This window comes from Miscanthus floridulus, chromosome 4 (genome assembly GCF_019320115.1).
Source record: "Miscanthus floridulus cultivar M001 chromosome 4, ASM1932011v1, whole genome shotgun sequence".
NCBI lineage: Eukaryota > Viridiplantae > Streptophyta > Magnoliopsida > Poales > Poaceae > Miscanthus > Miscanthus floridulus.
Window position 1 is genome coordinate 79806132 of NC_089583.1, and position 16294 is coordinate 79822425.

The window sequence follows — 16294 nt, forward strand, 5'->3', positions numbered from 1 at the left end:
ATCACGCACTAGAGTAGTCGATAGTCGTTCTGACAGCGTTTTATCAATGTCTGCATCGCGCGGTCATCGCTAGCAAAAGGAAATTTACAGCACAAGATAATAAAAACGTAGTATATATACCAGCCGAAGCAGCGGTGATCTCGTCGTCCTGGGCCATAAAACATGCATGTTGTCATCCTGGGCTGGCGAGCCTCGTGTCCGTCTGTAGGCCGGTAGTACTGACGGGTAAGGCCTGGTTTGGATGTCCGTCGTGGTGTGGCCCACAACCCAGAGATACCTCATCGCCGCGTGTACGGAACGGAACCCACAACCCAGAGATACCTTCATTCATGTCGCCCACGACTGCGCCTGCGCGGTAATTCCCGTCTCGTCGTCAAAGGCTCGCCAAGCTGCTTCGGTGCTCCACCTTGTGCCTTGTGCGCTTGTCTCGTCTCATCTCGACCGAGCTGTCTCCACCCATGGCCGGCCGCGCCCGGCACCCTCCCTTCCGCCGTGTGTTCTTCCTCATCGGCCTCCTGGCCTCGCTCATCCCGGCCACGTCGCGGGCGCAGCCACCGGAGACGGTCACGGTGGGGCTCATCATCGACGCCGACTCGCCCGTCGGCAGGATCGCCAGCACCACCGTCCCGATGGCGCTCGATGACTTCTACGCCGCCTTCCCCAACGCCTCCGCGCGGGTCCGCCTTCTGCAGCACGACTCCGGCGGGGACGTCGTCGCCGCCGCGTCCGCCGGTATGGACACGTGTCCCCCCAACCGCCCCCACCACTCCGTCGCCTCCGTTCCCTGACGTCGTCTCGCTCGTCGCTTGCGCGTGCGTGCGTGTAGCGCTGCAGCTGATGACGGCCCAGGGCGCGCGCGCCATCCTGGGGCCGCAGTCCTCCGTCGAGTCCGCCTTCGTCGCGGACCTCGCCACGCGCGCCGAGGTCCCCGTCGTGTCCTTCTCGGCGACCAGCCCCTCGGTGTCCCACTCCGAGGCGCGCTTCTTCGTGCGCGCCGCGCTCAGCGACGCCGGGCAGGCGGAGGCCATCGCCGCGCTCGCCACCTACTTCGGCTGGCGCCGCGTCGTGCCCATCTACCAGGACGACGACTACGGCGCCGCCTTCGTGCCGTTCCTCGTGGACGCGGTCACGGCGGCGCGCGCGGAGGTCCCCTACCGCTGCGCGTTGCCCGCCGGGGCGACCAGGGACGCCGTCGCCGCCGCGATGTACCGCCTCGAGTCCGAGCAGACGCGCGTCTTCGTGGTGCACGCGCGCCGGGCGCTCGCGGAGCTCGTCTTCGCCGCCGCCGTGGAGGCCGGGATGATGGCGGAGGGCTACGCGTGGGTCATCACCGACGGGCTCACGGGCCTCCTTGGCTCCATCCACCCGCCGCAGGGCGTCATCGGGCTCGCGCCCCACGTGCCGCCCACCGCGCGCCTGCGCGACGTCCGGAAGCGGTGGGCGCACAGGTTCATGCGCCAACACCGGGACGCCGATCTGGCTCAAGCCGAGATGGGATGCTACGCGCTGTGGGCGTACGACGCCGCATGGGCCATCGCCTCCGCGGCCGAGCGACTTAGCCCCGGTGACCTGTCATCGCAACCGGGGCTTGTCGGCGGCAGGAGAGGCTCCACCGACTTCTCCGGGCTCGGGAAGTCAATGTCCGGTGAGAAGTTCCTCGCGGCAATCACAAACACTACATTCGAGGGCCTCGGCGGCAGGTTCGAGCTCATCAACGGCGAGTTGGCAGTGCCGGCGTTCCGGATCGTCAACATCGTGGACAACGCCAAGGAGCGGGGCATCGGGTTCTGGACGCAGAAGGACGGACTGCATAGGCAGCTTGGGCGAGGCCGCGGCGGGATCGCGTCGAACAGCCGGCTCGCGCCGGTGATCTGGCCGGCGGACTCGACCGTCGTGCCCATTGGTTGGGTCCAGGCGACGAGCGGCCGGAAGCTGCAGGTGGCGATGCCGGGGCCCGTCGACCCTGGCTACCGCCCGATCATGCACCTCGACGTCGACCCAGCAACGAACCGGACGGTAGCCGGCGGGTTCGTGATCGAGGTGTTCGAGGCGGCGGTGCGTCTGCTGCCCTACGCGCTGCCGTTCGAGTACGTGCTAGTGGGCTCCATGCGCTACGACACTCTAGTCGAGAGGGTCGGCAAAGGGGTAAGTGCACTCTCATTCTGTTGGTACATGTTTTATTGCAAGATTGGCATTTTATGGTTTCTATAACAACGTCAACCAAACATTCGTGTTGAAAAATCTACATTAAATGACATAGGAGTTCGTTTCCTTCACAACAAAGGTTTTAGATTTGATTATATATATGTCAGATCTAGCAGCGCCATTGATTGACGACTATTCCCTCCATTCCAAATGGTAAGTCGTTTTAGGTTCTTTAGGTGCATAACTTTTGTTATACATCTAAATGTACGTTATATCTAGATGGATAGTAAAATCTATGAATCTTAGGAAAGCTAAAACCACTTACAATTTAAAACAGAGGGAGTAGTATTGCACAAGCTAGCTAATTGCCTATTTGCACAGGCATAACTTTCTTTTCTTTTCTTTTTTGGTTCTTCTAAATGTGAGGACAGCATGTGGTTATATGTTGGAACGTAAGGATCAATCTGAGAAGTGGAATATGGTACAATTCGAAATTTTGGCTCAGATATACTCCATCATACATTAAATTTCAACCTTTACTAAGGATAAAATAACCACCATTAGTTTTGTCAATTGGAAAATGAGATCAACACAACAAACAAAGCATATATGATTGTAGTAATACCCAATTACATGCTTCCCAACTCCCAAGTATTGGAGCCTAGAGGTAGTAACATTATTCATATTAACTACAAACATTTTGGCCGGACAGCTATAGCGTAGAACATAAGCTTAATTTACACAATGATTGGTCGGCTTTAACCGGTCGCGAGTTGAACTAGTGTATGGATTTAATGACTTACACGGGGCATTCTCATGGTCTGTGTTAGTATTCTCGAAAGGAATCTAACCTGCAATTTACGTCCACAGAGAGAGATTCTTCTTTTTTTTTGGTCTTCTGTAAAGAGCACGAGGGTTCGTTGACTTCAGACTATTCGTTAGCATAGGCTTTGTCCAAACACGTTCTTGTCATTTGTCTTCTAGTCAAGTCTTGTCACATGACATACGTAATTAGCTATTTTTATACAACACTAGGCCATGCATAGAGTTTCCTTATGCTTTCTGGGGTGCTTTCATCAGTATACTCAAAATGGATTGCATTTACAAAAGTCGAGCATAAGTCACAAATAAACACCATACTAGTAAAGAGTGCTTGATGTACAACGTACTAATTGGACACCAGGACATATTTCTGAACTTCTCTTTATACGGTGCTGTCAGTTAAAACTTCTCTGTCGCCGACCGTATATTTTGACTCGGAATGCATTGACCAGTTGACCGTTTCCAAGACATACTTGTAACACAAAGTTGGCTCCTGTGGTAATCCATGGTCCATGGACCAAACCATCTTGCATATATAAGAAGTTGACCGATTCCATTATAAGTTTTGTTTAAAAAACATTTGAGATTAATCAAGTCATATCGTTGTAGATACAAACACATCATCTAGCACTAAAGGGATCATTAGCTTCAAATGCAAGTACCATGCACAATCAAACTTCATGCAATGCTATTTTTTATCTGAATGTCAAGCCAAAAAATATTATAAATTGGAACAGAGGGAGTATATCTAAAAAGACCAAAAAGGACTTACAGTTTGAAACAAAGAAAGTACTATATATTGAAAATGTTTGGAAATTAAAGTACTGTGTAGAAAGTAAACAATCAGGGTTACATGTATTTAAATTTAAATGTTTGTAGTGTGCAGAGACGAATTGAAGTAAATTCGTGCAGCACCTACGCCTGTATATGACGCACCGGCGTAAGTAGTTTCTGTGACGCCGGTTGGCTGAAGTGTGAATCCATGCCCAGATGGCATTTGCCTAATTTTGTCGTAAAATAGACGCTGGTGGGAATCAAATCGTTACCGGGTCCTGTGTGGTCAATGAGATGCAGACACTGTACTGCTTAGTGACACCTAATAATAATAATAGTTCAGTTAACTGTACTGCTTAGTGACACCTAATGAGATGCAGACACTTTACTTGTTTCAGCTTATAGTATATGAGTACTTATCACTGATGTATAAGTGAGCATACTTTATTACCACACAAGTGCAATTATTTTAGGGTTTCTCTTACAATATTTTATTTTGGAGTTTAGCTAGGACTGCTTCGCTTGGTAATTGGCGTATGGTTAATATAATAATTACTCACTCTGTCAAAAAAGAATACAATTTTACTATAGTATCGAATTAAACCATTTTATATTTGACCAAGTTTCTAAAAATATTGCTATTTATGATATAAAATAAGTATCATTAGATTTATCATGAAATATGTTATCATGAAATATTGATTTTTTTTTCTATAAATCTGGTCAAACTTTAGATATTGGCTAAGGGCAGAAGTAGGGTTGCACACTTTTCTGAACTGAGGTAGTACCCTTTTGTTTCAACTTATGTTACCCTTTGTTTCAAAAATCATTTTGGTTTTGTCCTATATTAAGCTTAATTATTTAACTTTGATCAAATTTGTAGAAAAAAAGTAACAACATCTATAACATCAAATTAATTTCATAAACCTAATTAAACATTAATATATTTTTATATAAACTTGGTCAAAGACTTAAAAGTAAGAAATGCAACTTAAGGCAAAAAAACTATAATGACCTTAGTGACACTTATTTTGGGACGGAGGGGGTATTTATCGAACAACTCCAGTATACGTGGGTTGTCAACAGTAGAACTACCGAACCATGGCAAAAGATTCTTTCTTAAGAATTGTAAAAGGGTCAAACGTAAAGAAAAACAACACACGTCTACTTGAGCACTTGGCGCAAGAAAAAATCCTTTTTTTGTTTTGTTTGCAATTTCACTTGGTCAACCTCAAATGTGCAGCTTGTTCGGCTGGCTTTAAGCCGGCCGGCTGGCTTATTCTGACATTCACAAAAGCACTGTTCACGTTCTGCCAGAACAGTATTTTTCTCTCATAACAATCAGCCGGAACAGTATTTTTCAGTCGTGCCGAACAGGCCCGTGGTCACGCCACCAATAAAATTGTGACCAACCAAAACTTCGGTACAGTATTTTTGGGCAAAAAGGCAACCGGGAAAAAATGTTCACCTGACTCCAACCGGCATAGATTCGTTTTTGTTACCAGCCAACAAACACTATTTACATTCTTCTTAATTCGAATTTGCTGATGTTTCAGAACAGACTAAATTTTCACCTGGCTAGTTGGAATGGAATCACGAACCGAGAGACTCAAAAGTTGGGCTTGAGCATACAAAATAGTACTAGGTCCAAAGTATCCGAGCCAAGGATTTGAAACATTTTGAGCTTAAGTTAGCCCCGTTTAGTTCCAAAATTTTTTAGCTTGTGGCTACTGTAGCACTTTTGTTTTTATTTGGCAAAAATTGTCCAATTATGGACTAATTTGGCTTAAAAGATTCGTCTCACGATTTCTCGGCTAACTGTGCAATTAGTTTTTTTTCGTCTATATTTAGTACTCCATACATGTGCCGCAAGATTTGATGTGACGGATACTATGCAAAAAATTTTAGTTTTGGCTTCAACTAAAGGGGCCTTAGCTGCATCGTGTCCACAGGAGTTCGACGCGGCGGTGGCGGACATCACCATCACGGCGGACCGGTCGCAGCACGTGGACTTCACGCTGCCGTACATGTCGTCGGGGATCTCCATGGTGGTGCCGATGCGCGACCAGCGTAGCAAGCGCGCCGCCTGGGTCTTCCACAAGCCGCTCCGCTGGGACCTCTGGCTCGTCAGCTTCGCCTTCTTCATCTTCACCGGCTTCGTCGTCTGGGCCGTGGAGCACCGCAGCAACGAGGAGTTCCGTGGCCCCCCGTCCTACCAGATCGGCACCCTCCTCTACTTCGGCTTTTCGACCCTCGTCTTTGCACATAGTAATGCTCCCCCGGTTGCTTGGCTGCATGCGGTGTTCCGCCATTGCCCATTGGTAACGACGTGCTTGGATCGGTGGTGGATGCAGGGGAGAACCTGAAGAGCAACCTGTCGCGGTTGGTGGTGGTGGTGTGGTCGTTCGTGGTGCTCATCCTGCAGTCCAGCTACACGGCGAGCCTGACGTCCATGCTGACGGTGCCGCAGCTTGAGCCGGCGATCGGGGACTTCGCCTCGCTGTGGCGGGGAACGGACAAGGTCGGTATCTTGAACAACTCCTTCATGAGGGCGGCCATGAACAAGTCGGGCTTCCCTCAGTCCAGGCTCGAGCCGTACCAGGCCACGCAGGGCTTCCACGAGGCGCTGCTCAACGGCACCATCGGCGCCATCGTCGACGAGACGCCCTACCTCAGGCTCTTCCTCAAGTCCTACTGCGACAACTTCACCAGGATCGCCCAGAGCAACAAGACCGGCGCTTCGGCTTCGTAAGCGCCCCCTGCCTGCTGCCACTAGACATCGTCATCACTTGGTATGTACATGCTGTGCAGCATTTGGATCGGCAACTAATGACTCGTGTCGTGCATGGACGATCGATCGAGCAGGCGTTCCCCAAGGGGTCGCCGTACGTGGCGGACCTGTCGCGGGCGATCTTGAACCTCACGGAGAGCGACGAGATGAGCTCGATCGAGCGCAAGTGGTTCGGCGACGCGGACGGCTGCGCGGTGCAGGGCAGCCAGTTCACATCGGAGAGGCTCAGCTTCGACAGCTTCTGGGGCCTGTTCCTCATCACCGGCGCCACCTCCTTCCTCTGCTGCGTGCTGCACCTGCTCATCTTCGTCGTGGCCAACCGCCGGCGGATCTGGGCGTCGCGCGTGCCCTGGAGGAACAGGCTCCGGATCTTCCTCAAGCTCCTCGACGACAGGGACCTCTCGTCGCACACGTTCAGGACCAACAAGGATGGCGGCGGGTCGGTGGCCGATCGGAGCGCTAACGACGCGGGCGCCTCCCCTCCCCCGGCCGTCGCGCACATTGCAGCCGGCAGCCCGCTCAGCGTGTCCAACCACACGTACGACATGAGTGACTGGTCGTCAGGTGCGCCGAGCCCGGCGCCTGCAGCTGCAGGTGAGATCGAGCTGGCTGGCCCCGGCGAGGCAGAGGAGGTGGCCGCAGCTCCCAACCCTGGCGGCTCCGGTGATCAAAGTGCCACAGTCCATCAGGCCAGTAACTGATCAACTGCTATTTCCCCGCTTCTCTGACTGCTCTGGCAGGAAATATTAATGGGCAACTGCTGGTCGATGATACGTGTAGATTAATTCATTTAATTGTAAGAGCTCATGGATAATGGAACTGTTTATATGCATGTAGCCAGCTGGAGGTCATCCTTCTTACGTGTAACGTGTCAGGATAGGGTGTTTTTTTCCCGGTGACTTTTCAAACGTAGCAAAAAAAAAAAAAACTATAGTTTCGCGAAAACGCGGCATCGTGCCCTGCCAACGACGGGCAGTGAGCGCGTGGAGAGACCACCGTCGATCCCGGTTCCGGCCAGCGACCTGGTCCCTTCGCCGATCAACGGGCAAAGGGAGGCTTCCCCTGCTTAGAGATTTGGTGCGCAAGGAGGCGAGGCTCCTCGGGGAAGAGGAGTTGTCAGAGCCCACAACCGAGGTTCGCCGGTGAGTCTGCGACGAAGGCAGGCCTCTAGTCCGGTGAGGGGGAGAGGGACTCCGCCGCGACGAAGGGGACCAATAGAGGAGTCATTTTCCTAGAGAAGGGTCGCGATGTCAGCGGCTGCTTCCGTGAGCGACGCGGTGCGCTGGTAAGAGGACAAGTGGCTTCTTCTCGGCCAAGGATTTTCTGGAGCGGGCAGGTGTCGGATCCTCCCTTACCCAAAATCCAATACCCAGAGGTTGAAGATGGGATCGAAGAATTTTGGGGGCAGCTCTGGTTCATTCCCCAATCAGAGTCCCGTATCCAACCACCTAGGGTTTCAGAGGAGGCGTGAGCCAGCCTGGTGTGGGTGAGGAAGGACCTCTGGGAGCAGAAGCAATTCAGAGTCGGGGACTGCTACAAGGTGGGAATCAGAGATGTATGAGATGTTCAACCTCAGAAGCTGAAGTTCGCGGAATCAATTTGGGGCGAGGGGAGAAGGAAAAGCTTTGTGCAAGCAGTGAAGGAGAGATGGCAAACAGAGGCAGGGGGAACGGACCACGCCCTAGGAACCCGGAGGAGGACTGGGCAGATTGGGGTGGAGGGGGGTGGAACCAATTCCCCATCCACCCGTACCCTCCTCACCAGGCGCCGCCACCGCCGTTCTTCAACCCTCCACCACCACAGTTGTATGGGTTCTACCCAAATCAGGTACAGCAGCCCCATCTGCAACACCCACCGCCCCAGTTCTTCGGTCAGCAGTTCAATGGGCCTAGACCTCGGGGGGTGGCAGACAGGGAGCAGGGAGGGGTCATGCACCAGCAGGCAGGCAACATATTAGGCCTGATCAGGAGCAGAGAAAGGGAAAGTCTCAGCAAATCTTTGAAGACACACAAAAGGTGGCCATGGAGGTTGAGGAGAAAGATGAGGTAATCTTTGCTCCAAAGGATAAATCATTTGATGTTGTATGCTACAACTATGGAGAAGTAGGTCGTTACAGTACAGCTTGCAAGAAGGCAAAGTGTTGCTTCATCTGTAGCCAGGCAGACCATGTTGTTGACAAATGTCTAAAAGCATCTAGGCCCCTAGTTGGGTTTCGGTGATTAATGACAATACGTGATTACTATGACTAACGTGTATTTTGCAGAGGCAATTAAGTTAGGTCATGGTAATGGAGATCGATTGGGCTATCATGGTGGTCATACCCCTACGATGGAAATCATTTCGGTTTTCAAAGGATGGACGACAAGGTTAAGGATGTACTAGTTCTAAGTATCGATTGGAGTTGAAGAGACACTTAGAGTAGTTTAGGACTTTGTTTTTCCTTTGGCCGTACTATTAAGGGAGGTATGGACGGGTAGCTTGACCTAGGTAAGTCTAGTGGGTTAGGTGTGGTGCACACTTGCTAAATCTAGCACTAGGTAGGTCCTAAAAAGCTCTTAGATCCATTGGAGCAAACTTCATTCACATATGATCGAAAGTTGGAAGTGAATGGAGGGTCAAATGCTGACCGGACGCTGGCTTCGGTTTGATTATACGCTGGCGCAGAGTCCGGTCAGTTCATTTGATCATGGTGAAGTCATCTGGAAGTGACCGGACGCTGAAAGGTGAAGTGACCAGACGCTGAGTCCCAGCGTCCGGTCAACTACAGTAAGGTTCCAGAGAGGGAAAATCATGACCGGACGTGTCCGGTCGACTATAGTAAGGTTCCAGAGAGGGAAAATCATGATCGGACGATGTCCAGCATCCGGTCACCACTTAAACACTGGAGTTCGGGGTTAACTAACCAGAGCGTCCGGTCACCCCGCAGAGGCACATAACGGTTCATTTTTTAGCCATGCTTATAAATACTTCCTCCATTCGTGTGTGGAGGTACTTTTGCTCATTTCAACAGCTGAGAAACACCATTGAGAGTGCCAAGAAGAGCAAGGTCCTAGTGAGGTCATTGAGATTTGAGAATCCAAAGAGAGCCCTCATTAGTGAGATCAAGAGTAGCAAAGTGTGCATCCACCCTTCTCATTAGGCTTGTCGTGGTCAAGTGAGAGTTCGTGCTTGTTACTCTTGGTGATCGCCATCACCTAGACGGTTTGGTGGTGATTGGGAGTTTGATGATCATCCGGCGGAGCTTGTGGATGACCCAACTCAAGTTGTGAGCGGTTGTGGGTGATTCACCGTGATGGAGTGTCGAAGAATTAACCCGTAGAGAGCACTTGATCCTTGCGCGGATCAAGAGGGAGCTACACCCTTGCGTGGGTGCTCCAACGAGGACTAGTGGGGAGTGGCGACTCTTTGATACCTCGGCAAAATATCGCCGCATTTCTCCTTCTCTATTTACTTTGAGCAATTCAATTCTTGTCATTTACATTCATAGAATTGCCATGCTAGAGTAGGATTGAAACATAGATTGCTAAACTTTTGTGCGGTAGATCAATAGATACACTTTCTAGGCACAAGGGGTTAATTGGGCTAACCATAGGACTTAATTATTACAAAGAAATTTAGAATTAGCCTAATTCACCCTACTCTTGGGCATCTTGATCCTTTCAATTGGTATCAAAGCCTCATGCTCATGTATTTAGGCTTAACCGCCTAGAGAAAGATGTCTCATGGGGATGTACCTCCTCCTATCTTTGAGGGGGTGATTTTCCATATTGGAAAATCTGCATGGAGGCGTATCTAGAAGCTCTAGATGCTGGAATACTTAGAGCCACCTCACAAGGCTTCCCAAAACCTCGGGATGCTACACACCTACAAGGCGATGAGGTGAATTACAAAAAATGAAATGCAAAGGCTCAAAACATCTTCTTTAGAGGCCTTTGCAAAGATGTGTTCAACCGGGTGGGGAACCACAAAGACGCCCATGCACTATGGTTGGACGTTTGTGCACTCCATGAGGGAACAAAGAATGAGCGTGAGGAACGCTATCATCTTGTCATGAAAAGCTTAACTATTTTGAGATGCTTCCTAAAGAATGAGCTAATGAAATGTATTCACGCTTGAATGTTCTTGTAGAGGACGTCAATGTGCTTGGACTCACTCAAATACAACCATCCGATGTTGTAAGAAAGATCTTGAGTGTCCTCCCCATTGACAAATATGGGTATATTGTGACCGTGCTTCATCAAGGTAATCTTTCCACCACTACACTGACACAAATCTTGGGAAAGATCAATGCTCATGAGATGTACATACACATCACATCTCAAGATGGCTCATCCTCTAACAAGAAAAAAGACAAAGACTTGGCATTCAAGGCTAGCCAAGAGAAGGGCAAAGCAAGACTTAAGTATGAGAGCTCAAGTGATGATGAAATTGATGATGCAAGTCTTGCTCTCATGGTGAAAAGAACCGCCAAGATGCTAAAGAAGCTCAACAACAGTGGCATCAAGTTTGATGGCAAGAAGTAAAAGTTCTTCACAAGCTCTAGAAGGAAGTCAATCTCTAAGATGGATTGCTACAATTGTGGAGAACTTAGTCATCTAGCACATCAATGCACAAAGCCTAAGAAAGATAAGTACAAGAACAAGTACAAGGGCAAGAAAGATGACTCAAGCAATAAAGAAGAAGATGAGAAGAAGAAAAACAAGTCATACAAGAAGAGAGATGGCAAGAAGGACTTCCACAAGAAGAAGAAAAGTGGAAAGGCATACATCATCGGTGATTGGCTCACGGACATTAATTCATCTAGTGGCTCATCCGATGATGATAGTGACAGTAAGAAGGTGGCCGCCATTGTTATTGACTCTTCATCATCTTCACCACCATCACCGCCATCATCCCCTACACACCTATGCCTTATGGCCAAGGGTGATCGCAAGGTATCAAATGATGATAGTAGTGGTGATAAACATGCTAGCAATGATGATAGCGATAGTGATAATGATGAATATGAATCACCTTCTTATGATGATCTTGTTAAATTGCTAAATCAATACACTAAGATTATTAGAAAGAGTAGAGCTAAGAATGAAAAACTAGAGGCTAAGAATGATTCACTTTTAGCAAAATGTGATATAGCCGAAAAGGCTAGTGTTGAGCTTAGAGAAGCAAATGATGCTATATCATCCAAACTCAAGAAGCTCAAATCTTCTAAGAAAGAGCTTAAAGATAAACATAATAAACTTGAGGGGATGCACAAAGAGCTCCTCACTAGCCATAACAAGCTAAAAGAAGAATATACTACTCTTAAGATTAATCATGATAATTTTGTCATTGCTCAAGAATTTCTATCCAATGAGCCACATGATGCTACTAACAATGTTGTTAAAATTAATATAGCTACATCATGTGATGATTTGATCATTGAGAGCATTGAGCAAAGTTCTAGTAGCAAGGGCAAGCAAGTGGTTGAGGCCAATGATTATGATGAGTTTGTCAAGCTCAAGAATGACAATAAAAAGCTCAAGAAAGATCTTGAAGAGCTCAAGACCACCAATACCATAGTATTTGAGACTAGTGATCACGATGGTGACTTGATTCTTGAGAATGAAAAGCTCAAAGAAGAGAACAAGAAGCTCAAGCAAGAGAAAAATAATGATGCTCTTAAGGAAGAGAACAAGAAGCTCAAGTTGGAGAAAGAGCACCTCAAGATTGAATTGAGCAAGTTCACAAGAGGCAAGCATCTTCAAAGTGAGCTACTAATGAACACTGTCATGAAGATGGATAGAAGTGGCATTGGGTACATGGCAAACAAAGAGAAGAAGGCTCAACCTCAACAACAACAAAAGCCAAAGCCAAAAAAGTGTTTTGAGTGTGGACAAGAAGATCATTTTGCCCATGAGTGCCAGACTCCATCACCACAACCCTTGCCCAAGCATGCTAGACCTTTTGCCTTTAATGCTTATTACATGCTTAGAAAGGATTCTAGTGGAAAGATGAATGTCATGTTCTTAGGACCTCCAAACAAGAATAGGCCTAAGAAAATTTTGGTTGCAAAGTCACTTGTTGAGAAGGTGAAGGGCCCTCAACAAGTTTGGGTTCCTAAAGCTTGATCTCTTGTGTGTAGGTGAACTATAAGACCGGTGGAAGTCATTGGGTTATTGATAGTGGTTGCACACAATATATGACTGGTGATCCTCGTATGTTCACCTCACTAGATGAAGAAGTAGATGAACAAGAAAGAATCACATTTGGAGACAATTCTAAGGGCAAGGTTAAAGGATTAGGCAAAGTGGCAATATCAAATGATCATTCTATCTCAAATGTGCTCTATATTGCTTCATTGAGCTTCAACTTGCTATCCGTTGCATAATTGTGTGATCTTGGCTTCTAATGCTTGTTCACCGAGAAGGAAGTTGTTGTATCTAAGAAGGATGATGATCAAGTGATATTCAAAGAATTTAGATACAACAACCTATACTTAGTGCATTTCACCTCCGAAGATGCTAACTTGAAAATATGTTTATTCACCAAAACAACACTTGGGTGGCTATGGCATAGAAGACTTACTCATGTTGGGATGAGCTCACTCAAGAAGCTAATGAAGAATTATTTGGTGAGAGGGTTGAAGGATGTGAAGTTTGAGAAGGACAAGCTTTGTAGTGCATGTCAAGTCGGCAAGCAAGTTACAAATACTCATCCAACAAAAGCTTTCATGTCAACCACAAGAGTGCTAGAACTCCTTCACATGGACTTATTTGGACCAACAACATACAAGAGTTTGAAAGAAAATCTTTATTATCTTGTGATGGTTGATGACTATTCAAGATACGCATGGGTATTCTTTCTTCATGACAAATCTGAAGTTGCATCTTGCTTCAAGAAGTTTGTCAAGAGAGCACAAAATGAATTTGAAGTGAAGCTCAAGAAGATTAGAAGAGACAATGGGAAAAAATTTGACAACACAAACATAGAAGTCTATTGTGATGAAGTTGGGATCAAGCATAAGGTCTCCGCAACATATACTGCTCAATAAAATGGTGTAGTTGAGAGAAAGAACTAAACATTGATCACTCTTACAAGAATAATGCTAGATGAGTACAACACCCCCGAAGCTCTATAGGCGGAAGCTATCAACACCGCATGCTATGCATCAAACCGCCTATTCTTTCAAAAGTTCCTTGGCAAGACACCTTATGAGTTGCTCAATGAGAACACTACTATAGAATCGATTTTTAGGGGCAGCTCGTAACCATTTGTAGGGGCGGTTTGCCTAGCCACCCCTACGCAAGGGTCTCTACAAATCATGCATTTGTAGGGGTGGTTCCCAAGCCACCCCTATAAATTGATTTGTAGGGGCAGCTGGTGTTTCTAGCTGCCCCTACAAACAGGTATTTGTAGGGGCGGTTCAATCTAGAACCGCCCCTACAGTACATTTTCCCACAAAAAAAGTTCAAATTTACAATTCAAAATCGCGTTGCCGAATGCTTGGTGACCAACGTTCCGAACCGCGTTCGCGTTACCGAACGGCCCGCGACCAACATTCCGAACCATGTTTGCGTTGCCGAATGCCCCGCGACCAATGTTTCGAACCACGTTCATGTTGCCGAACGCCCCGCGACCGCGACCGCGACTACAAGCACAAGAGTATTCTATAAACTACAATTACAAGTCCAATTCACAAGAATATATACAATCCATCATTAAATATACAAATTCTATACACATTATTATCAACGTCCTAGAACTAGCCTTTTAGTCTCCCGAAGGTGTTGGTACTGAGGATTTGTACCTAACTCAGACTCTCGATCATGGTAGGCGCCTCTGACGTGTACAATCTGGTCTAATATGAAGTTACAAAGGTCGCTGATGAGCTCTAAGAGTTGGTCATCCTTGTATGGGTCTCTTTTCATTCCTTTCTCTTCTCTCCACTACAAGAGAACAAGTTTTGATTTAGTATTTCATACCATGTACGAAGTTTTTATACTACAGGTGAAGAGGTTCAAACTTACCCTTAAGGGGTGTCTCCTGTAGGCACCAGTGTTACTCATCATAGAACATATATAGTATCCACAATGTACACTCCTAGGCTTCTGCTTAGGGCACTGTGTGTTTTGCATATGAAAATGTTAAGTAATGCTTTTGACAGCCATGTAACGGAGTACCGAAGAAGTAAGTTACACTTACCGCACATAGTGTTTTTATAGCCAACTTTTCCTTCCTTGCTGGATCATGCCTTCCATGATGATTAGTGACATAGAACCTAAATGCTCTATTCAAATTATTTTAGCAAATACAACTTGTTAGTATCCAAAAGTGAAAGTTACAAGTATGTATACAAATATATAAGCTAATGAGGATTGTTGATATGTATACGTCTTGAGAATCGATATGAAGTCTTTGTATGTCACCATGTCCTTATCTAATGAATCAAAGACCCATGCCATGCTCCTCCCAACATCGATGGCTATACAAATCTAGTGGTTGCTGCATGGATTTAATCATAGAACTAGATAAGCTCTTTTGCATCAAATAAAATATATCAAACAAAGCTTGAACTTACTCAAAGTTGTATGGTAGCCATATAGTAGAGTGTTGTTGGAGATTTTTGAAAGCCAGGGCAATGTATGCCGCAACTTTAAGGGACTCTTCCCTTAGTTTTGCCGTACGGATGTGCTCTTTCTCCCAAAAAGTCTTTGCAGCAGCTAGCTCTTTGGCATCCAGTGTCCACCATTTAGGGTAATTAAAATTTGTTTGGGCTATAGCTTGAGGGTCTACATACCTGGCTTTCACACTTGGCATTTGTTTGACAATGTGCACTTGCATTCTACAAATCACGGCGTGGGTTAGTTACAACAAAATTCAAAGATTACATTCATATCATATTGGGAGGACAAGGACTTACAAGCACCATGTGTGAATTAGATTCATCTCCATTTCTCCTAGGTGAAAGCATGTTTGCATGTCATTGAAGTCAAAGACAATTTTCCTGACTGGGCTTCCAAATATGCCAGTGGGGAAGCATGCTTGTATGATATCTATGCTCGTTGGGAGAACATGCAAGTACCAATCATGGAACCTTCTCATTCCAAGTGGTAGGCGCTGGATGTCCCAGTTTGGTAGGAAGGGCTTGCCTCTTTCATATGTTTTTGGGTAATCCTTTGACCATTTGATGGCATCAATATTTGGATACTGCTTTGCAATTTGGTGGAGTTTGCTAGTGACGGCCTCCTCAGAACCCCATGATGGGACTTTTTTAACTTGGTTCTCAGGCTTCAACTGGTCATGGGAATACCACTTGGACACCGATGAGACGTCTTTGATCGAAATATAAACTGGCCTTATGGTGCTTGGATGCTTCTTTTGAAGTTCTCATTCAGGCATGTCCTCATCTTCTTGTGCTGTAGCTTCTTAAGGAGGCACTCGTTGTTCATGTATCAGCTATGCTTGTTGAGAAGACTGTTGTATCTCATGATGTACTTGCTCGGTATGAGCTAGAGAAGGTTGTGGCATCTCATCAGGCACATGCTCGCTAGGAGGTGGGGAAGAATGTGGCATCTCAGGAATGTGGGGGTCATGAGACAGTGAAAATGTCTCCCCGACCTCAACAACTCATTCCAAATTTGAGAGAGGGGGAGGCGACGAAGAAGTAGTCAATATAATGTCCCATTTGTGCTAGAGGATGAACTGCCCCATAACATCTCCGAGTAACACTAGCCCCTCGGGAGTTGCATAGTCTATCCTCCACTACATGAACTCGGGCTTCAC

The 16294-nt window shown here is 47.0% G+C and overlaps 1 pseudogene; it reads left to right on the top strand.

Moving 5' to 3' along the window:
• The first annotated feature begins 253 nt into the window (after positions 1 to 253).
• Positions 254 to 7270, top strand: LOC136551821 (glutamate receptor 2.8-like; annotated as a pseudogene).
• Positions 7271 to 16294: the final 9024 nt, after the last annotated feature.